Raw genomic sequence first — 25,024 nt, 5'->3', positions numbered from 1 at the left:
CTGTGGGTTACCTTTTTGCCTTGTTCATGGTTTCCTTTGCTGTGCAGAAGCTTTTAAGTTTATTAACTCTCATTTGTTCATTTTTTGTTTTATTTCTGATACTCTAGGAGGTGGGTCAAAAAATCCTGCTGTGGTTTATGTCAAAGAGTGGTTTATTGTGTTTTCCTCTAAGAGTTTTATAGTGTCTGGTCTTACACTTAAGTCTTTAATCCATTTGAAGTTTATTTTTTATATATGGTGTTAGGTGGTGTTCTAATTTCATTCTTTTACGTGAATGAAAGTTTTTCCCAGCACCATTTATTGAAGAGGCTGTCTTTTCTCCATTGTATGTTCTTGGCTCCTTTGTTATAGAATAGGTGCCCATATGCGCATGGGTTTATATCTGGGCATTCTATCCTGTGCCGTTGATTTATATTTCTGTTTTTGTGTCAGTATCATACTGTCTTGATTACTGCAGCTTTGTGGTATAGTTTGAAGTCAGGGAGCCTTATTCCTGAACTCTGGTTTACTTTCTCAAGATTGCTTTAGCTATTTGGGGTCTTTTGTGTTTCCATACAAATTGTAAAATATCTTGTTTCTAATTCTGTGAAGAGTGTAGTTGGTAGTTTGATAGGGATCACATTGAATCTGTAGATTGCTTTGGGTAGTATAGTCATTTTCACAGTATTGATTCTCCAAATCCAAGAACATGGTCTATTTCTCCTCTGTTTATATCATCTTTGATTTCTTTCATCAGTGTTTTATAATTTTCTGAGTACAAGTCTTTCACCTCCTTAGGCAGGTTTATCTCTAGGTATTTTATTCTTTTTGTTGAAATGGTAAATGGGAGTGTTTCATTAATTTCTCTTTCAGATTTTTCATTATTAGTGTACAGGAATGCAAGAGATTTCTGTGCATTATTTTGTAACCTGGAACCTTACCAAATTCATTGATTAGTTCTAGTAGTTTTCTGGTGGCATATTTAGGAATTTGTGTATATAGTATCATGTCATTGGCAAAACAGTGATACTTTTACTTCTTCTTTTCCAATTTGTATTCATTTTATTTCTTTTTCTACTCTGATTACTGTGGTTAAAACGTCCAAACTATATAGAATAGGAGTGGTGAGAGTGAACATCCTTGTCTTGTTCCTGAGATGTTTTCAGGTTTTTGCCATTGAGAATGATGCTTGCTGTGGGTTTGTCATATATGTTCATCATCAGGTTAACGTAGGTTTCCTCTATGCCCATTTTCTGGAAAGTTTTGATGATAAATGGGTATTGAATTTTGTTAAAAGCTTTTTCTGTATCTATTGAGATGATCATTTTTTTTATTCCTTAATTTGTTAATGTGGTGTATCACATTGATTGATTCACGTTTATTGAAGAATCCTTAAATCTCTGGGATAAATTCCACTTGGTCATAATGTATGATGCTTTCAATGTGTTGTTGGATTCTGTTTGCTAGTATTTTGTTCAGGATTTTTGCATCTATGTTCATCAGTGATATTGCTCTATAATTTTCTTTTTTTGTGATATCTTTCTCTGGTTTTGATACCAGGGTGATTGTGGCTTCATAGAATTAAGTTGGGAGTGTTTCTCCCTCTTCAATTTTTTGGAAGAGTTTGAGAAGGATGGGTGTTAGCTCTTCTCTAAATGTTTGATGGAATTTGCCTGTGAAGCCATCTGGTCCTGGACTTTTGTTTCTTGTAAGATTTTAATTAGTTTCAATTTCACTTTTTGTGATAGGTCTGTTTACATTTTCTAATTCTTCCTGGTTCATTCTTGGAAAATCATACCTTTTCAAGAATTTGTCCATTTCTTCATGGTTGTCCATTTTATTGGCATATGTTGTTTGTAGTAGTCTCTTATAATCCTTTGTATTTTTGCAGTGTCAATTTTGATTTCTCCTTTTTCATTTCTAATTTTATTGATTTGCTTCCTCTTCCTTTTTTTCTTGATGAGTCTGGTTAAGGGTTTATCAATTTTGTTTATCTTTGCAAAGAACCAGCTTTTAGTTTTATTGATCTTTGCTATTATTTTCTTCATTTCTATTTCATTTATTTCTGTTCTGATCTTTATGATTTCTTTCTTTCTACTGACTTTGGGTTTTCTTTGTTCTTCTTTCTCTAGTTGTTTGAAAAGTAGGGTTAGATTGTTTTTTTGAGACTTTTTTTGTTTCTTGAGGTGAGATTGAATTGCTATAAACTTCCCTCTTAGAACTGCTTTTGCTGCATCCCATAGGATTTGGGTCATTGTGTTTTCATTGTCATTTGTTTCTATGTATTCTTTTTTATCTCTTCTTTGAATTCTTCAGTGATCTCTTGGTTATTTAGTAGTCCATGTTTAGCCTCCAAGTATTTGTGTTTTTTACAGCTTTTCTCCTGTAATTGATTTCCAATTTCATAGCATTGTTGTCCCAAAAGATGCTTGATATGATTTCATTTTTTTTTAACTTTTCTGAGGCTTGATTTGTGACCCAAGATGAGATCTATCCTGGATAATGTTCTGTGTGCATTTGAGAAGAATGTGTATTCTGCCACTTTCGAGTGGAATGTTCTATAAATATCAGTTAAATCTATCTTATCTATTGTGTCATTTAAAGCTTGTGTTTCCATATTTATTTTCTGTTTGGATGATCTGTCCATTGGTGAAAGTGAGCTGTTAAAGTCCCCTACTGTGTTTATGTTACTGTTGATTTTTCCTTTCATTGTTGTTAGCGTTTGCCTTGTGTATTGAGGTGGTCCTATGTTGGGTGCATAAACATTTATAATTGTTACATCTTCTTCTTGGATTGATCCTTTTACCATTATGTACTGACCCTACTTATTCTTGTAACAGTTTTTATTTTAAAGTCTGTTTTATCTGATACTAATATTGCTATTCCAGCTTTCTTCTGATTTCCATTTGCATGGAATATCATTTTCCATCCCTTCACTTTCAGTCTGTGTGTGTCCCTAGGTCTGAAGAGGGTCTTTTATAGGCAGGATATATATAGGTCTTGTTTTTGTATCCCTTCAGCAAGTCTGTGTCTTTTGGTTGGGACCTTTAATTCATTTACATTCAAGACTATCATCGATATGTATGTTCCTATTACCATTTTCTTAATTGTTTCATGTTTGTTTTTGTGGGTCTTTTTCTTCTCTTGTGTTTCTCACCTAGAGAAGTTTCTTTAGAATTTGCTGTAAAGCTGGTTTGGTGCTGCTGAATTATCTTCGCTTTTGATGTCTGTAAAGTTTTTAATTTCTCCATCTAATCTGAATGAGATCCTTGCTTGGTAGAATAATCTTGGTTGTAGGTTTTTCTCTTTCACCACTTTAAGTGTATCCTGCCACTCCCTGCTGGCCTGCAGAGTTTCCACTGAAAAATCAGCTGATAACGTTATGGGGATTCGTTTGTATGTTATTTTTTGTTTTTCCCTTGCTGCTTTTAATATTTTTTCTTTGAATTTATTTTTTGTTAGTTTGATTAATATGTGTTTTGGTGTGTTTTTCCCAGGTTTTATCCTGTATGAGACTCTCTATACTTCCTGGACTTGGATGACTATTTCCTTTCACATGTTAGCGAAGTTTTCAACTGTAATCTCTTCAAATATTTTCTCACCTTTTTCCTTTTTTTTAATCTTTTCTTCTTTGGACCACTACAATTCAAATGTTGGTGCATTTAGTGTTTTCCCAGAGGTCTCTGAGATTGTCTTCAGTTTGTTTCATTCTTTCCTTTCTTTATTCTGCTCCTTAGCAGTTATTTCCACCATTTTGTCTTCCAGCTCACTTATTCATTCTTCTGCCTCTGGTATTCTATTATTGATTCCTTGATTCCTCTAGTGTACTTTTCGTTTCTGTTATTGTGTTGTTCATCTCTGTTTGTTTGTTCTTTAGTTCTTCTAGATCTTTGTTAAATGTTGTATTTTCTCAGTCTGTGCCTCCATTCTATTCCTGAGATTCTGGATCATCTTAACTATCATTACTCTGAATCCTTTTTCAGGGCAATTGTTTATTTCCTCTTCATTTATTTGGTCTTGTAGGTTTTCCCCTTGCTTCTTCAGCTGTGAAATATTTTTTTGCCATCTCTTTTTTTTTTTTTTCAATGTGTGGGATTGTGTTTCTGTCTTGCTGGTTGTTTGGCCTGAGGCTTCCAACACTGGAGTTTGTAGGCTATTGAGTAGAACTGGGCCTTGGTGCTGATATGAGGAACTCTGTGAGACCTCACTCAGATGAATATTCCCTGTGGTCTGAGTCTCTCTGTTTGTCCAGTTGTTCTGAATTGGAACCCTGACCACAGGAACTCCAGCCCGACCCCCAGCCCAGGAACCAATGTCCTGCAAGATGTGAGGTAGCAAAAAAAAAAAAAAAAAGAAAAAGAAAAAGAAATATAACAAAGTAAAAACTAAAATTAGACTAGGAAAACAGGAGATATGTTAGAAAGATTATAAAAATAAATATATAGATGGATCAACAACCAGAAGGTACATCAGCACCACAATAGTAAAAAAGAGGAGGAGGGAAAAGAAAAAAAAAAAAGAGGGAAAAGGTCTTGGTGTAAAGACTTGCTAATTTTGTTTATATTTTCAAAAAATCAGCTGTTTTTTTCTTGTTATGGTGGCAATTCTTTTGGTGAAAGCTGGACATGTTATATAAAACAGCGGAAATGGGGATAAATAGCTTTGTATGGCTGGAAATGGGAAAAATACGCACATCTGCTCCTAAACTAAGACTTACTGTTGGTGTTAAACTTAATCTAGATTGGAGTTAGGCTGGGTTTGAGGTTTGTAGTTCCTATGGTTATTCTGCATTGCCCTATAAGCTTCAAATATTTCTATTCATATGTTTTGTTTAGGGTGGGGCTGGTTTACCAAAAAGCTTTTCAAAATGCTTGCTATTTTTAGACCTCATTTAGGTCTCATTTTTAGGCCTTCCTTTTGAGATACACTCAAATAAGACATATGCCTTTTTTTGTGTGTGATTCTCCCAGAAGTATTTTACTGTTACTATTAGGCCCTTTTTATCCTGCTGGTTGGATGGTGGGAGATTGCATGTCATACCTGTTATTGTAATTAAGCTTCATTAGTAACCAAGCAATGAGGCTGAAATTTCTATGGTGGCCTTCTCAGTGCTGTTAACTCTCTCTCCCAACTGGAATTCTATGCCCACCATGCTTCCTCTCACCCAGAGGTAGAGAGTATTTTGTTTGTTTTGTTTTTCTATTCAATTCCCCTAACTGCAGTGCATTTTTACCACTGCATTGAAAGTAAAATAGTTTGTGCTATTCCTCTCCACAAATTCTGACTTTCTGTCTGTAGTAGACATAGGGGAGAGGAATCCAGGATGTTTTTCCTGCTCCTCCCTTGGTGGCTGCTTTTCTACTTCCCCAGTCTTACACCAAGTAAAGTGTTTTCTCATGACTCTTAACCAACATCTTTGGTGAGTTCCAGGTGGAGTTTATGATGAAATCTTACATGAGAGCCCAGACTTACCCCAGGAGCTCCACACTATCTTTCCAAGCTAATATAACTAAATTGTTCTTACTCTTGTCCAGCTATGTCTGTCCTAGGTAAATAAGTGTTTACATTCCCATCATTTCCACAGGTACTTGCCTTTACTTAGAGTTTGGGTTATTTGATTGCCCTATAACCTCAGCTATCTTACGGATTCAAGGAAAGTTGAGAAATTGCAGTTTTCCTTTTTTTCAGTTTTATGAGATGTAAGCAACATACATGTACATGTGTCTATCTTACGGATTCAAGGAAAGTTGAGAAATTGCAGTTTTCCTTTTTTTCAGTTTTATGAGATGTAAGCAACATACATCACTGTACATGTGTAACCAAACAGGACCTTATTGGGCCTTCCTGGAACAGACTCCCCACCCACCCACCCCTGACCTCCATGTCCTCTGCCTCTCCTTTGTTCTCATTTCTCAGGATTGTTTTGACCATTCAGGACTTTTTGTGGTTCAATACAAATGTCAGGATTGTTTTTACTAGTTTTGTTAAAAATGCCATTGGACTCTCAACAGGGATTGTATTGAATCTATAGATGGCTTTGGATAGTATTGACATTTTAAGAACATTAATTATTCTAATCCATGAACACAATCTATGTTTTCATTTATTTGTGTCTTTGTTTCTTTCTTTTTTTTTTTCTTTCTGCGGTACGTGGGCCTCTCACTGTTGTGGCCTCTCCCATTGTGGAGCACAGGGTCTGGATGCACAAGCTCAGTAACAATGGCTCATGGGCCCAGCCACTCCACGGCATGTGGGAACTTCCCAGACTGGGGCATGAATCCGTGTCCCCTGCATCAGCAGGTGGACTCTCAACCACTGCACCACCAGGGAAGCCCTTCTTTTATTTCTTTCATCAATGTTTTATAATTTTCAGTATGCAGATATCTCACCTCCTTGCTTTAATTTATTCTAAGAATTTTATTGTTTTTGTTGTTATTGTATGAGATTTTTTTCTGATAAATTTTTGTTAGTGATTGTCTGCCTTTTAGTTTTTAATAGTGGTATTAAAATTCTTTCTACTTCTTTCCTTCCTGAGGTTAATTGTTTAATTATTTTCTTTCTCAGATTTAATTAACCCACACAAAAAATTCAGAAAAGATACATTATCTTTCTGAATAGTTTTGTAAATTTTATCCAGAATATTTATGTTTGTGTATCTGATATGCTGCTTTGGATCATAGGAACCTATATGCAGATAAATCCTCAGGTTTTTAAAACCACTTTACTGAGTTATGTTTAAAATACAAAGAAAAAAAACAACTGTGCACATTAATATATACAACTAGATGAGTTTGAAGATAAGCACACACCTGTGAAACCATCACCACAATCAATGCCACAAACATATCCATTGCCTCCAGAAGCATTCTCGTGTCCTATTTATTTATGATAAGAACATCTTACATAAGATCTACACTCTTAAAAAAATATTAAATATACAATGCAGTATTATTAACTAAAAGCACTATAGTGGGCTTCCCTGGTGGTGCAGTTGTTGAAAGTCCGCCTGCAGATGCAGGGGATGTGGGTTCGTGCCCCAGTCTGGGAGGATCCCACATGCCGCAGAGCAGCTGGTCCCGTGAGCCATTGCTGCTGAGCCTGTGCGTCCGGAGCCTGTGCTTTGAAATGGGAGAGGCCACAACAGTGAGGGGCCTGCGTACCACAAACAAAACAAAACAAAGCAAACAAACAAACAAAAAAAAGCACTATGGCATATAATCTATCTCTAGAACTTATTTATCTTGAATAACTGAAACATTGTACATTTTTACTAATATCTTCTTGTCTCCCCTTTCCCCCAGCTCTTGGTAACCACTATTCTACTCTCTGCTTCTTTGAGTTTGACTATATTAAATTCCTGATACAAGTTGAAACACATGTATTTGTTCTTTATTGTTTGGCTTATTTCACTTAGATCGTGTATTCCAGGACCATCCATGTTGTCACAAAGAACAGAATTTATTTCCTTTTTAAGGCTGGATAATATTCCTTTATATACTGATGGACTTTTAGGTTGCTTTCACATCTTATCTATTGTGAATAATGAGCAATAAACATGGGAATGCAGATATCAATTTGAGATTCTGATTTCAATTATTTTTCACATATACCATTTCTGGAATTTCTGCATCATATAGTATACTTTTAATTCTCTGAGAATGCTTTATAGTGTTTTCCATAGCTGCAACACCAACTTACATCCTCACCAACCATGTACAGTTTTCTCTTTTCTCCACATCCTTTCCAACACTTGTTATCTTTTGTGTTTTTGATAATAGTCATCATCGTAAGTGTGATGTGCTATCTCATCATAGTTATGATTTGCATTTCCCTGACAATTAGTGATGTTGAGCACCTTTTTATATACCTGCTAGCCATTTGTTTGTCTTCTTGGGAAAATAGTTACTCAGGTCCTTTGCCCATTTTTAAATTGGCTTATTTTTGTTTCTGTTGTTTGTTTGTTATTGAGTTTCATGAGTTCCTTATAAATTTTGGATAGTAATCCTTTATCAGATGTATAGTTTGCAATTATTTTCTCCATTTTATAAGTTGAATTTATCTTCTGTTAAATGTTGCCTTTGCTATCCTAGGTAGCTTCTAGTTTGTCATCTCATTTGTTTATTCGGGTGTTTGTTGCCTTTACTTTTTGTATCATATCCAAGAAAGAATTGCAAGGCCAATGTCAAGTTTTTCCTCCTATGTTTTCTTCTCAGAGTGTTACAATTTCAGCACTTGCATTTAAGTTTTTAGTCCATTTTGAGTTGACTTTTGTGGATGGTAAAAGATAAAGATTCAATTTCATTCTCTTGCATATAGATATCCAGTTTTCCCAGAATTATTTATGGAATGGACTAATATTTTCCCATTGTGTATTCTTGATACCCTTGCCAAAAATAAATTGAACTTGTCTATGTGCACTTATATCTGTGATCTTTATTTTGTTCCATTAGTTTATGTGTCTGCTCTTATGTAAGTTCCATAGTGTTTTGATTACTATAGCTTTGTAATTTAGTTTGAAATCAGGAAGTATGATGTCTCCAGCTTTTGTTATTTCTGCTCAAAATTAGTCTGATTATTCAGGGTGTTTGTTGTTCCTTATGAATGTTAGGATTTTTTTCTATTTCTGTAAAAATTTCCTTGGGATCGTGATAGGGATTGCATTGAATCAGTAGATTCCTGTGGGTAATATGGATATTTTAACAGTATTAATTTATCCAATCTATAAACACAGGATGTCTCTCCATTTACTTAAAATTTTGTTTCATCAAGTTTTTTAATGGTTTTCAATATATAAGTATTTTCCTCCTTGGTTAGGTTTAAATCTAAGTGTTTTATTATTTTTGATACAATTGTAAATGGGTTTGTTTATTGATCTTCTTTCCAAGTAAGTTGTTGTTAGTGTGTAAATATGCAACTGATTTTTGTATGTCAATTTTATATCCTGCAACTTTACTGAATTCATTTATTAGTTTGAACAGTTTTTTATCACGTATTTAGAGTTTTCTACATGTAAGATCAAGTCATCTGCAAACAGATGTTTTTATCCAATATATATATATATATATATAATTTTTTGTTGTTGTTTAATTTTTATGGGTAGGCACTTTCAGCACTATATTGAATAGAATTGGTGATTGTGGACATCCTTTCCTAGTTATGATCTTAGAGGAAAAGTTTTTCAGAATTTTACCATTGAGTATAATGTTAGGTGTGGACTTTTCATATGTGCTCTTTATTGTGCTGCAGTAAGTTCATTCTGTATTTAATCTGTTGAGTTTTTAATCATAAATGCATGTTGAATTTTGTCAAATGCTTTAAGACGATTATGAGATTTCCATCCTTCATTCTGTTAATGTGACGTATCCCATTAAATGATTTGTGTATGTTGAATAATCCCTGCATCCCAGGGATAAAACTCATTTCATGAAGACATATGACACTTTTAATGTGTTGTTGAATTCGGTTTGTTATATATTTTTGTTGAGGAATTTTTGCATCCATCTTCATCAGTGACATTGGCCTGTGGTTTTGTTTTCTTATGGTGACTTTGCCTGGCCTTGGTATCAAGGTGATGCTAGCCTCATAAGATAAATTCAGGAATATTCCCTCCTCTTGTGTTTTTTGGAAGATTTTAAGAATGATCAGTGTTAATTGTTTTTATATTTGGTAGAATTCATCAGTGAAGCCATCTGGTCCTAGGCTTTTCTTTATTGGAAACTTTTTGATTATTGATTCAATCTTATTTGCCATTGATCTGTTTAGGCTTTCTATTTCTTCCTCTTCTTCTCTTGGACTCCACTCCCAGCTTTGCTCACCACTATGTTTGGCCATGTGGCTGGTCTTACCATGGGAATATAAGCAGAAATGACATCTGTCCTTCTTGATCAAGGCTTTTAAGAAGTGGGAGTACCTTCTTCATATTCTCCTTATCCTTCTGCCAGTGTCATACAGATAATGGTAAGGCCCAGAGGATATCAGTCAAGATATAAGAAACCTGTAGATATTTCAAAAGAAGCCTCTATTTCTTCTTGATTTAGTTTTAGTATAAATTTATCTATGTCTTCTGTGTTTTCCAATTTGTTGGTGTATAACTGTGTGCAATAATCCCTATGGTATTTCTTATTTATTATTATTTATAATATCTCCATTTTTGATTTCTAATTTTATTTGAGTCTTCTATCTTTTGTGCTTAGGTAGTCTAGTAAAGGTCTTGCCAATTTTGCTCATCTTTGTTAAAAAAAACAACTCAGTTTTATAAATTTTCTAATTTTTAAAATTCTTTATTTGATTTATTTCTTCCCTAATGTTTATTACTTTCTTCCTTCTACTAACCTTGAGTTTCATATTTTTATTTTTCTACTTCCTTGAGCTGTACAGTTACATTGTTTACTTCAGATACTTCTTTTCCAACTGAAATATATATTATATATAACATTGTGTGAGGTAAAAGTGTGCAACCTGTTGATTCAAAACATTTATGTATTGTAATATGATTGACATTGTAGCATTAGTTAGCACCTCTATCACATCACATAATTGCCATTTTCTTTTTGTGGAAGGAATAATTAAGATCTGGTCTCTTAACAAGTTTAATGGTCATAGTATAATATTTTCTGTGATCACTATACTGTGCAATAGATCTCCAGGACTTATTTATCTGCTGGTTGTAAGTTTCTATCTTTCTTTTTTAATGTAGGTATTTATCACTATACATTTCTGTCTTAGTACTGTTATTGCTACATCCATAAGTTTTGGTGTATTGCATTTTTATTTTCATTTTTGTTAAAATATTTCCTAATTTCCTTTTTGAGTTCTTCTTTGATCCAATGATTATTGAATAGTATGCTGTTTAATTTTCATATACTTGTGAATTTTCCCATGTCCTTTAAGTTATTTATTTATACTTTTATGCCACTGTAGTTAGAAACAATACTTTGGATGATTTTAATATTTAAAAGTTTAAGACATTTTTTTGGTGACCTAGCATGTGATCTATCCTGGAGAATGTTCCATGTATACCTGAAAAGAATGTATATTTTGCTCCTGTTTGTTTGATGGAATATTTTGTATATGTCTATTAGGTTCATTTGGTCTATAGTGTTGTTCAAGTCTACTATTTTCTTATGAATTATTCCCTCTGGTTTTTCTATCTATTATTGAAAGTGAGATATAAAGTCTCATTATTATTGAAATGCTGTTTATTTCTCTCTTCAATTTTATCGATGTTTGCTTTATATATCTGTGTGCTCTGATGCTGGATGTATATATAATTGTGGGGACCAGCTGCCAGGTTCTGAAGGTGGCTGTTGAGATCCACATGACAGTGGTTATGAGTCCCTACAACTTTTCTTTATTTTTAGTTGTGTCAATTCCTTCAGGGTGCTGGGTTAGGCGAGGAAGAAGCAAACTTCTTGCACAGTGGCCTGAAGGCTGTTGTTTACATGGCTCTCATTTTCCCCTGTTGTAGAAATTGCAGTTTGAGGCATCTCTCTCAGTTATGAGTTATGCCAGTGTTGGGGAGGAATGCCACTGGCAAAGTGAAACTCTTCTTACGCTTTTCAATTTGGTTGTTCTCAGATTTGGTTCTCCACCAGGGTTCTGGAACCTCTCAAATGGATGCTAGAGATATCCAAAAAGTAATTTTACCCATTGATAGTTAAATCTGTTTTTCTGTGGGGCTATGTAGACTGGTACCTCCTATTCTACCATCTTGCTCAGGTCACTCCCAAGTATTTATATTTTTAGTGGCTTAGTATATCTTGTGCTTCTGAGATTTTTAAGGTCTGCAAATACAAGTGAGAAAAGCTAGAGATAAGAAATAAGTGATAAGGAAATGCAGCTGCTGTTGGCTGTAATTTATACAATTATTATTATTTCTCATTCTAATGCCTTTCCAATCTGTTACATTTACTTCTGATTGTGTATGAGTGAAGGAGAAAGAATTCATTAACTAATTGTCTATCTATATATGCAATATCTTCTCTTTTGAAATGTATCTATTTAGTTAATTGTAGTTATGCTATCAAATGTTTGCTATCATGTGTCTCAAATCTATATAGAACATATTTTTCTACATCAAAATTCTCACATCTGGGAGTTTTCTTTCATCAGTCTCTATTGGAAAAAGAAATGTGAACAAACACTTTTTTCAGGAGCAATATCCACATTTTTGCCATTGAGGATACAATCGTTTAAGTGAGTTTATTCTTTGTCTTCTAATAGCCTTGCATGTTGAAAGAATATATGGAATAAAATATCCCTGTATATTATTCACCTCATTTAAGTGCATATCTTGTGCATATCAATTCTGACAATTTTTGAAGAAATATGCCTCTGTGCCAAGATAATTAACTTCAAATTTTGGGTGATAGAATACTAGTGATTAATTTAACCCCAATATAATGAAAACTTAGGATATAAAATTAGACAATAATGTAAGTGTTTATGTTGCCTCTCATTACTTTTCTCTGTGAGGTTCCAATAAAAACTTTAATTATTTTGGATAGTTTTCAGTTTTACTATTAACATGTCTCCAGTCATAATTTCTTGGGTGGTAGCTGCTTAAAACGGGCAAGAACATACACCAGGCTTAGAGTCTATATTCATGGATTATATAATGAACACTGATCTTCAATAATTATATGACTCAGAAGGGCAATACAAAGTATGAAAAAATATGATGTATAGTCCTCTTTCACTATGTGTGGAGAATTGGTTCCAGTAATCCCCATACCAAAAATTGGTAATTGCTCAAGTTTCTTATACAAAGTGGACTAGTACAGTTGACCCTCCCTATCCACTGGTTCCACAAGTATGGTTTATTGAAACATGATTACAGAACCCATGGATACCAAGGGTTGACTATATATGAAAATTGAAGTATGAAGAAAAGAATCTTGTTTTTTTTAAGAGATTCTCTAGTAGAAGCCTTGATTTACATTCTCCCAACGTCTCAGTGACATGCTTATAAAAACACAAATATATTCAAATATTCACTGTCTCCCACCCTCAAGAAAATATGATTATAACCAATAGCCATAATCTAGGGAAAAAATTCCAATTAATACAAAAATGATGAAACTGTTTAGTGACCTAATTGTGGTATTCTAAATGGAGCAAAACTATTCATCCTAGATAATGGAAATAAATTAATTTTCCTACATAAAGTCTATGTTCTTCAATTCCAAAGTAGAACACACACATATATGAATATATCTATTATATATATAATTATATCTATTATATCTATATATTACCTGGCTATGCTGGTGAGGTAGCTAAGGTCTTCCTAACACATCTTTTTTTTTTTCTTTCTTTTGTGATATGCGGGTCTCTCACTGCTGTGGCCTCTCACGTTGCGGAGCACAAGCTCCGGACGTGCAGGCTCAGCAGCCATAGCTCACGGGCCCAGCTGCTCCACGGCATGTGGGATCTTCCCAGACCGGGGCACGAACCCGCGTCCCCTGCATTGGCAGGCGGACTCTCAACCACTGCGCCACCAGGGAAGCCCTTCCTAACACATCTTAATGCTGTTATTTCTATATCAGGCCAGAAATTATTCATAAGCTTGGTGAGAACAGAGTTTGGGATGAGGATGTCTGAAGTGCACTAAAAGTGGGATATTACAGTTTAGTGGAGCCTCTTCTCAAAAAGTAAGACATGGAGAGTAAGGAAGAGAAGAGCTATGGAAAAGTAAAAATTGTAATTATATTTCCTGATATTATAAGATATATATATATGAGAAGATTTGAATTTGTTTAAAGCAAACCAGACACTGGGAATTTGTTAATTTATTTATTCAATAATAATTGATGTTTCTTGAGGGAGGCAGAAATTACTGGGAGGGAAAAAAAAAACAGCATATTAAACAAAGATCTCTGCCCTCATAGACCATTTTTATGGTAGTGGAGAGTGTTGCAATTATTAATAAACACACATACAAGAAATAAAATTATTGCAGATATTGTTAAATACTGTTAATAAATAAAACTGAATAATTGAATTTTGAAGGTGATTAGAAGAGAAGGTAAATGACCACTTTATATAGGATGATCCAGGAAGTCTTCTATACATAAAGGATTAAGCTCAGACATCAATAATAAGAAGAGATTTTCCAAGCAATCAAAATAACAAGAGCAAAGGTCCCAAGACAAAAATGAATGTAATATATTTTTAGATAGGCAACAGACACTTTTGATCAGACTATGTATGCTGCCATTTTAATTGAACTCTGTTAGAGTAATTATCAAAGTCAGTAAAGTGTTTTCAGAAGAAATTTCTAAGAACATATTTCATCATTCTTGAATTTCATTATCCAGTGTAAGAATTTTTATAAGAGGCAGAGAGAGTAGACAAGAATATTCCTTTAGGGAGAAAAGATGTTGGGGCAATGGGTCTCGGACTCCATCAGGGAAGTGGTATGAGAATATCATCTTCAAGCAACCTTCTGAAAGGGCTATACCCACCCCTTTAAGTAAAAGTGAGAGAAATAAGTAGTGCTTTGGATTCCTTGAGAGATTTGTTTGTTCATCATAGTAATCACCAATAGAAAGAGGATCAGTTGGGCAAGGATATGGAAAATTACGTAGAGTGTGGAGGTAGAGAATGAAGTCAGAGAAGTGGCATGGACCATGTTATGAAGGGCCTAGTAAAACTGTGGATTACATTCTGAATTTCTAGGAAAAGCAGACGTGAAATGAAAAGTTCCTTCTGGCTGTTGTGTGGCAAATGGACACTAGTGGGCCAAGAGTGAGAATATGAATTTTTTTAAGAGGTTGATGCAGTAGTTCCCCATAACTAATGACAGCATTTGGGGACCAGAGGAGGGCCTTTCATCATAGCTTGCCACCCATCCTGCTGTTGCTAAAAGGGAGTAAAAAGATAGTTTCAAGAACACTTCTGCACAATCTGTGGGGACACAATGGATTGTATAACTCATAACTAAGGATGAATACAAACAAAAATAGAAACTGCAAGATTTATTTTTTAAATTCAGAGCAGGGAAAATAAACACCATTATGAAAACAAACCTCTGAATATATATTTATTAAATGTATTACATGACAATTGTTGAAAATGTCAATAAATGTTACAAAGAAAAGTTTAAAATATTTTGAAAATCTAGAGAAAATGTATTAATTTTGAAAAAAGTATAAAAAACTTATTTACAATGTTCAGCAAAAAATGATCTGCCAGGAAATGGCTAAAAACAAGGTCTTTTTAAAAAGTGGTGAAAATTACTAATTTTCAGGAACAATGGCCTAATTTCATTAGCAATAAAGAAAATAAAGATTAAAAATCAGTGAAATATTTTTTATCTATTAAATGTATCAAATAATAAATATAAATTTTAAAATGGCAATGTTAAATCAGCTTTTTGTAAGCTTTTTGTATTTTCCTGCACCAAAGGTAGAAGTTAAAGTTGATACAATGTTAATGGATGGCAATGTGACAACATTAGCAAGTTGAAACAAGTTTATACTATCTATCCCACTGATGCTACCTCTATCAATATATCCTGAAAAAATTATCCACAAAGACACTTTGCTGCAAAACTAATGCTAACATCTCACAGTGGTTTGACCTGGGAAGGGGGAATTAAGGATCACATTTTTTACATGTATTAAAATATGTTTATAAACTTGATAAAATATCTACTAATAGCATGTGGGAGAATTATAACAAGAAAACAGTGGGGTTTAAATATTATTTAATATTTAAACAAGGATATAAATTTTTGAAACACCAGGGGACCAATTAAGTCACTTAATTAACATGAGTCTCAATTACCTTGTCTCTAAAATTGCAATGATTATACATACAATTTTTTATATCTAGCAGTACTCTTAAGTAATAAATATTTTAAACAATAAACCAGTCACAAAATATGTTGTGTTTAAATAATTAAATATGATTTAATAAACACAGATACATTATTCATATAATAAAATGAATTAGAGCTGTCAGAAGACATTTCATGTCAAGAGATAATATCTATGATGCCTGAGAAATACAAGTAAGCAATATAACAATACAATTTTATTCATATTATGATTCTGTTTAAAATATATTTACATATACATGATAAGCACTAAAATATTAAGGGTGAATGCCCACTGGAGTTTGGACAATGGATGATATATTTTCCTTTTATTTTATCAAGTTGATTTTACACATCTTCTCTAAGGTTTATGTCAATACTATAATAATAAAATTAATAATATGTAATTTTTTAGGCCAAATGCTCACAATAACACCAACCTTTAAGGCTTATTTTGAGAACTAAGTGATATAGTGTATGTAACTTTTTACTTGGCATACAAGTATTGTTACCCTTTACTTATAACTTTGTTTTCTACAGCACTAATATAACAAAAATAGACTGAATTACTCTTAAAACTGTGTAACCTCAAAATTCTGTGATTTGTTTTCAAGACAGCACAAGTGCAGACTGAATCTGGAAATATGGGCAAAGTGAAGTTCAACTGTCCTACACAAGGACTAATCTTTTAAATAAGATGTAAGCAACTCAGTGAACTATCCACAAACATTAGCTCTTTGTTATTAAAAGTGAATCTAATTTGTCATTTATGAGGTGAACACGTATCAGATGTAATAACTTACTTCCATTCTAACTTGATTTATTTTAAGAAAATTCTTAAAAAGGGAACCTTCTTGAGATTCTCAACATGTAATTTTTTGCTTATAAAACTTCTCAAAAATTGGCATATTATATAACTTTGGTACACTGATTATTTGTTTTGATACATGCTACATTCTTCTCTCACCTAAATTCAATGCTTTTAGTTTTTGTATTACAATTATTTTCTGTGCAGTCTGAAGTCTCAGTGATTATTGTTGACTCACTGAATTACAACAGCATTCACAACACCATAAAATCATGCAAGCCTTTCATCTGGACATTTTAGAGATTCACAAAGTTGAATGAGAAGTTGTCATATATCAATATTTTCCCTAAAGGCTCAAGGAATAGAGAGTTCAGATTAAATGTCAGTGTGTATGATATAATTCCTTCCATCTCCAAACTAAAATAATAAATAAAAAGATCAATAATTGTGATGATAAAAAAAAATAATAATCTAAACAGTTAAAATTAGCGTACAGTAAGGAAAATCTGATCTTTTCTCGAGAAATTACACAAAATTTCACTGAATTTTAACTGTCTTTATCATTTTTTGTTTTTTATTCTTTTTGAAATGTGAAAATACTTTAATATTTTAAAATTTCATGAATGTAATAATTGCATTTACTTTAAAAATCATATATATTAATATTTTATAGTTTATTGGTAGACTTTATATGGTAATAAGAATTATGAGCCATGCATAAGGAGTTGAATAAAAATGTATATTTTATAAAAAATATTTTACATGTAAAGATAAAGGAATGAACATGGTAACACTTTTACTAATTAAGAGGATACTTCTCAAAGACAAAAGTTCTTTAAAAATGTAGCCAGAAATTGGAACAATTTAGGAGTACTGATGTTTCAGCTAGTACCTACATATTAAGCTAAATAAAAGTACATATGAAAAATTCCTTTGCTCATCCTTCCTAAACCTTACTTATCTTGTTATTCTATTCAATAAAATAAAATTTTGTCAATTCTGTTAAGGGTGAAAAAAATATTCTAAAATTTGACAAATAGCTTAGTCTAGTACATTGGTTAATATTGAAAGTAAAGCAATTATTTTGTCTAGTTGGTCTAGTCTTCGCATATTTTAAAGTAACATTCTTATTGTTGATATATGGTGGCATATCCATAATGAATCTTGTATATGAAGATTGATTAAATTTTGGATGGAATGATTATTTACATAGAGCCAACTCTTTATGAAGAGAGTCAGCTTAATGTCATATATAATAAATATATATATATATTAATATAAATATTTGCTGTTGAAAATGTAAAATGTATACACAAAAAGAAACAAACATAAGAGGAAAACAAAACTGAAAATGCCATGCTCAAAATGTGAAACAAAATATAAGAATACTGATTTAAAGATTTCATAGAGAGAGATAGTTGAGAGGACCTTCAAGATGGCGGAAAAGTAAGACATGGAGATCAGCTTCTTCCTCACAAATATATCAGAAATACATCTACATGTGGAACGACTCCTACAGAACACCTAATGAACACTGGCAGAAGACCACAGACTTTGCAAAAGACAAGAAACTCCCCACGTACCTGGACAGGGCAAAAGAGAAAAGAAAAAAAGGAGATAAAAGAATAAAGATGGGACCTGCAACACTGGGAGGGAGCTGTGAAGGAGGAAATTTTTCCACACACTAGGAAGCCCCTTCAATGGCTGAGACTGGGGGGCTTTGGAGCCACAGAGGAGAGCACAACAACAGGGGTGCAGACGGCAAGGAGGAGAGATTCCTGCAGAGAGGATCAGTGCCTACTAAGACTCACCAGCCCAAGGGGCTTGTTTTATCACTTGCTGGCCAGGACAGGTGGGCCCTGGAAGCTGAGGCTCAGGATTCGGAGGTCAGATCCCTGGGAGAGGACTGGGGTTGGCTGCATGAACACAGCCTGAAGGGGGTTAGTGTGACACAGCTAGCTGGGAAGGTGTCCGGGAAAAAGTCTGGAACTGCCTAAGAGACAAGAGACCATTGTTTCAGGGTACACGAGGAGAGGGGATTCAGAGCACCGCCTAAACAAGCTCTAGAGATGGGCACAAGCCATGGCTATCAACACAGACACAAGAGTTGGGCATGAAATGCTAAGGCTGCTGCTGCAGCTACCAAGAAACCTGTGTGCAAGCACAGGTCACTATCCACACCTACCCTCCTGGGAGCCTGTGCAGCCACCACTGCTAGGGTCCCGTGATCTAGAGACAATTTCCCTGGGAGAACAAAGGGCACACCTTAGACTGTTGCAATGTCATGCAGGCCTCTGCCACTGCAGGCTCACCCTGCATTCTGTACCCCTCTGTCCCAAAGCCTGAGTGAGCCAGAGCTCCCTAATCAGCTGCTACTTTAACCCCCCATCCTGTATGAGCAAAGAACAGATGCAATCAGGTGAACTACACACAGAGGCAAGGTCATATCCAAAGCAGAACCCAAGGAGATGTGCAAGCAAAGAATAGAAAGGAAAATCTATCCCAGCAGCCTCAGAAGCAGTGGATTAAATCTTCACAATCAACTTGATGTACCCAGAATCTGCAGAATACCTGAATAGACAATGAACCATCCCAAAATTAAGGCATGGACTTTGGGAGCAACAATATATATATATATATATATATATATATATTTTTTTTTTTTTTCCTTTTTCTCTTTTTGTGAGTGTGTATGTTTCTTTGTGTGATTTTGTCTGTATAGTTTTGCTTTTGCCATTTGTCCTATGGTTCTGTCTGTCCATTAAAAATTTTTTTTAGTATAGTTTTCAGTGCTTGTTATCATCAGTGGATTTGTTTTCTGGTTTCATTGTTCTTTCTTTCTTTTTTCCTTTTTTATTACTTTTAATTTTTTTTTATTTTTAAAAATTATTTTTAATTTTAATTATTTTATTTTTTTCTTTATTTCTCTTCTTCTCCCTTTTATTCTGAGTCATGTGGCTGACAGGGTCTTGATGCTCCAGCTGGGTGTCAGGTCTTTGCCTCCGAGGTGGGAGAGGTGAGTTCAGGACATTGGTCCACCAGAGACATTCCAGTTCCATGTAATACCAGATGGTGAAAGCTCTCACAGAGAACTCCATCTCAATGCTAAGACCCAGCTCCACTCAACGACCAACAAAATACAGTGCTGGATACCCTATGACAAACAACTAGCAAGACAGGAACAAAACACCACCCATTAGCAGAGATGCTGCCTAAAATCATAATAAGGTCACAGACACCCCAAAACACACCACCAGATGTGGACCTGTCCACCAGAAAGATAAGATCCATCCTCATGCACCAGAAGACAGGCACCAGTCCCCTCCACCAGGAAGTCTACACAGCCCACTGAACCAAGATTAGCCACTGGGGACAGACACCAAAAACAACAGGAACTACGAACCTGCAGCCTTTGAAAAGGAGATGCCAAACATAGTAAGTTAAGCAAAATAAGAAGACAGAGAAACACACAGCAGATGAAGGAGCAAGGTAAAAATCCACCAGACCACACAAATGAAGAGGAAGTAGGCAGCCTACCTAAAAAACGAATTCAGGGTAATGATAGTAAAGATGTACCAAAATCTTGGAAATAGAATGGAGGAAATACAAGAAACGTTTAAAAAAGACATAGAAGAACTAAAGAGCAAACAAACAATGATGAACAGCACAGTAAATGAAATTAATAATTCTCTGGAAGGAATCAATAGCAGAATAACTGAGGCAGAAGAATGGATAGGGAAACTGGAAGATAAAAGAGTGGTAATAACTACCACAGAGCAGAATAAAGAAAAAAAAAATGAAAAGAATTGAAGACAGTCCCGGAGACCTCTGGAAAAACATTAAACATACCAACATTCGAATTATAGGGGTCCCAGAAGAAGAAGAGAAAAAGAAAGGGACTGAGAAAATATTTGAAGAGGCTATAGTTGAAAACTTCCCTAATATGGGAAAGGAACTAGTTCATCAAATGCAGGAAGCACAGAGAGTCCCATACAGGATAAATCCAAGGAGGAACACTACGAGACACATATTAGTCAAGCTATCAAAAATGAAATACAAAGAAAAAATGTTAAAAGCTGCAAGGGAAAAAACAAGAAATAACATACAAGGGAATCCCCATAAGGTTAACAGCTGACCTTTCAGCAGAAACTCTGCAAGACAGAAGGGAGTAGCAGGACATATTTAAAGTGATGAAAGGGAAAAAACTACAACCAAGACTACTATATCCAGCAAGGATCACATTCGGATTTGACAGAGAAATTAAAATCTTTACAGATAAGCAAAAGCTAAGATAATTCAGCATCACCAAACCAGCTTTACAACAAATGCTAAAGGAACTTCTCTAAGTGGGAAACACAAGAGAAAAAAAGGACCTACAAAAACAAACCCAAAACAATTAAGAAAATGGGAATAAGAACATACATATCGATAATTACCTTAAGTATAAATGGATTAAATGCTCCCACCAAAAGACATAGACTGGCTGAATGGATACACAGACAAGACCCGTATATATGCTGTCTAGAAGTGACCCACTTCAGACCTAAGGGCACATACAGACTGAAAGTGAGGGGATGGAAAAAGATATTCCATTCAAATGGAAATCAAAAGAAGGCTGGAGTATCAATTCTCATACCAGACAAAATAGACTTTAAAATAAAGACTATTGTAAGAGACAAAGTAGGACACTAAATAATGCTAAAGGAATCAATCCAAGAAGAAGAAATAACAATTGTACATATTTTTGCATCCAGCATAGGAGCAGCTCAATATATAAGGCAAATGCTAACAGCCTAAAAGGGGAAATTGACAATAACACAATCATAATAGGGGACTGTAACACCCACTTTCACCAATGGACAGATCATACAAAATGAAAATAAATAAGGAAACACAAGCTTTAAATGATGCATTAAACAAGATGGACTCAATTGATATTTATAGGACATTCCATCCAAAACCAACAAAATACACTTTCTTCTCAAGAGCTCATGGAATATTCTCCCAGACAGATCATATCTTGGGTACAAAAGTAAGCCCTGGTAAACTTAAAAATATGAAATCTTGTCAAATATCTTTTCCGACCAGAGTGCTATGAGACTAGATATCAATTACAGGAAAAAAATCTGTAAAAAATAAAAACACATGGAGCCTAAACAATACACAACTTAATAACAAAGAGATCACTAAAGCAGAAATCAAAAAGTACCTAGACACAAATGAAAATGAAAACATGAGGACCCAAAACCTATGGGCTGCAGCAAAAGCAGGTATAAGACAAAAGTTTATAGCAATACAATCCTAAATCAAGAAAAACAAAACATAAATAAACAACCTAAACTTAAACCTAAAGCAATTAGAGAAAGAAGAACAAAAAATCCCAAAGTTAACACAAGGAAAGATCATAAAAATCAAATCAGAAATAAATGAAAAAGAAATGAAGGAAACAATAGCAAAGATCAATAAAACTAACAGATGGTTTTTTGAGAAAATACACAAAATTGATAAATCATTAGCCAGACTGATCAAGAAAAAAAGGGAAAAGATTGAAATCAATAGAATTAAAAATGAGAAAGGAGAAGTAACAACTGACACTGCAGAAATACAAGGATCATGAGATATTATTACAAGCAACTATATGCCAATAAAATGGACAACCTGGAAGAAATGGACAAATTCTTAGAGAAGCAAAACCTTCCCAGACTGAACCAGGAAGAAGTAGAAAATATAAACAGACCAATCACAAGCACTGAAATTGAGAATGTGATTCAAAATCTTCCAACAAACAAAAGACCAGGAGCCTAAGACTTCACAGGCAATTTCTATCAAATATTTAGAGAAAACACCTATCCTACTCAAACTCTTTCAAAATATAGCAAAGGGCAGAATACTCCCAAACTCATTCTATGAGGCCACTATCAGCCTGATACAAAAACCTGATAAAGATCTTACAAAGAAAGAAAACTACAGGCCAATATCACTGGTGAATATAGACGCAAAAGTCCTCAACAAAATACTAGCAAACAGAATTCAACAGTACATTAAAAGCATCATACACCATGATCAAGTGGGATTTATCCCAGGAATGCAAGGCTTCTTCAGTATATGCAAATCAATCAATGTGATACACCATATCAATAAAATGATGGATAAAAACCATATGATCATTGCAAAAGATGCAGAAAAAGCTTTCAACAGAATTCAACACCCATTAATGATAAAAACTCTCCAGAAAGTAGGCTAAGAGGGAACTTACCTCAACATAATAAAAGCCATACATGACAAATCCATAGCCACAGTCGTCCTGAACAGTGAAAACCTGAAACCATTTCCACTAAGATCAGGAACAAGACAGGGTTGCCCATGCTCACCACTATTATTCAACATTGTTTTGGAAGTTTTAGCCACAGATGTCAGAGAAGAAAAAGAAATAAAAGGAATCCAAATCAGAAAAGAGAAGCAAAGCTCTCACTGTTTGCAGATGACCTGATACTATACATAGAGAATCCTAAAGATGCTACCAGAAAACTACTAGAGCTAATCAATTAATTTGGTGAAATAGCAGGATACCCAATTAATACACAGAAATCTCTTTCATTCCTATACTCTAATGATGAAAAATCTGAAAGAAAAATTAAGGAAACACTCCAATTTACCATTGCAACATAAAGAATAAAATACCTAGGAATAAACCTACCTAAGGAGCAAAAAGACCTGTATGTAGAAAATTATAAGACACTGATGAGAGAAATTAAAATTATTCAAACAGATGGAGAGATATACCATAATCTTGGATTGGAAGAATCAATATTACAAAACTCTACAACCAAAGCAATCTACAGATTCAATGCAATCCCTATCTAACTACCACTGGCATTTTTCACAGAACTAGAACAAAAACTTTCACAATTTGGATGGAAACACAAAAGACCCCGAATAGCCAAAGCAATCTTGGGAAATAAAATGGAGCTGGAGGAATCAGGCTCCCAGACTTCAGACTATACTACAAAGTTACAGTGATCAAGACAATATAGTACTGGGACAAAAGCAGAAATATAGATCAATGGAACAGGATAGAAAGCTCAGAAATAAACCCACAGACATTTGGTCACATTATTTTTGATAAAGGAGGCATGAGTATACAATAGAGAAAAGACAGCCTCTTCAATAAACTGTGCTGGTAAAACTGGACAACTACATGTAAAAGAATGAAATTGGAGCACTCCCTGACACCATACACAAAAATAAACTCAAAATGGATTAAAGACATAAATGTAAGGCCAGAAACTATAAAACACTTACAGGAAAACATAGGCAGAACACTCTGTGACATAAATCACAGCAAGATCCTTTTTGACTCACCTCCTAGAGAAGTGGAAATAAAAGCCAAAAAAACAAAAACAAAAACAAAAACAAAGTACAAGTGGGTAGTAATGAAACTTAAAAGCTTTTGCACAGCAAAGGAAACCATAAACAAGATGAAAAGACAACCCTCAGAATGGGAGAAAATGTTTGCAAATGAAGTAATTGACAAATGATTAATCTCCAAAATTTACAAGCAGCTAATGCAGCTCAATATCAAAAAAACAAACATCCCAATCCAGAAATGGCAGAAGACCTAAATAGACATGTCTCCAAAGAAGATATACTGATTGCCAACAAGCACAAGAAAGGATGCTCAACATCACTAATCATTAGAGAAATGCAAATCAAAGGTACAATGAGCTATCACCTCACAACTGTCATAATGGATATCATGAAAAAATTTACCAACAATAAAGGCTGGAGAGGATGTGGAGAAAAGGGAACCCTCTTGCACTGTTGTTGGGAATGTAAATTGATACAGCCACTATGGAGAACAGTATGGAGATTTCTTCAAAAACAAAAAATATAACTACCCTATGACCCAGCAATCCCACTACTGGACATATACCCTGAGGAAGCCATAATTCAGAAAGAGTCATGTGCCACAATGTTCACTGAAGCTCTATTTACAATAGCCAGGATATGGAAGCATCCTAAGTGCCCATCAAAAGATGAATGGATAAAGAAGATGTGGCACATATATAAAATGGAATAGTGCTCAGCTGTAAAAAGAAACGAAATTGAGTTATTTGTAGTGAAGTGGATGGACTTAGAGTCTGTCATACAGAGTCAAGTAAGTCAGAAAGAAAAAAACAAATACTGTATGCCAGCACATATATACAGAATTTAAAAAAATGGTTATGACAAACCTAGGGGCTGGACAGGAATAAAGATGCAGATGTAGAAAATGGTTTTGAGGACATGGGGAAGGTTAAGTGTAAGTGGGGACAAAGTGAGAGAGTGGCATGTACTTTTATATACTACCAAATCTAAAATAGATAGCTAGTGGGAAGCATCCATATAGCACAGGGAGATCAACTCGGTGGTTGGTG

The sequence above is a fragment of the Lipotes vexillifer genome, unplaced genomic scaffold (assembly GCF_000442215.2).
Source record: "Lipotes vexillifer unplaced genomic scaffold, Lipotes_vexillifer_v1.1 scaffold799, whole genome shotgun sequence".
NCBI classification, from domain to species: domain Eukaryota; kingdom Metazoa; phylum Chordata; class Mammalia; order Artiodactyla; family Lipotidae; genus Lipotes; species Lipotes vexillifer.
The sequence above is the reverse complement of the archived record's forward strand: the minus strand, read 5'-3'. Positions refer to the sequence as shown.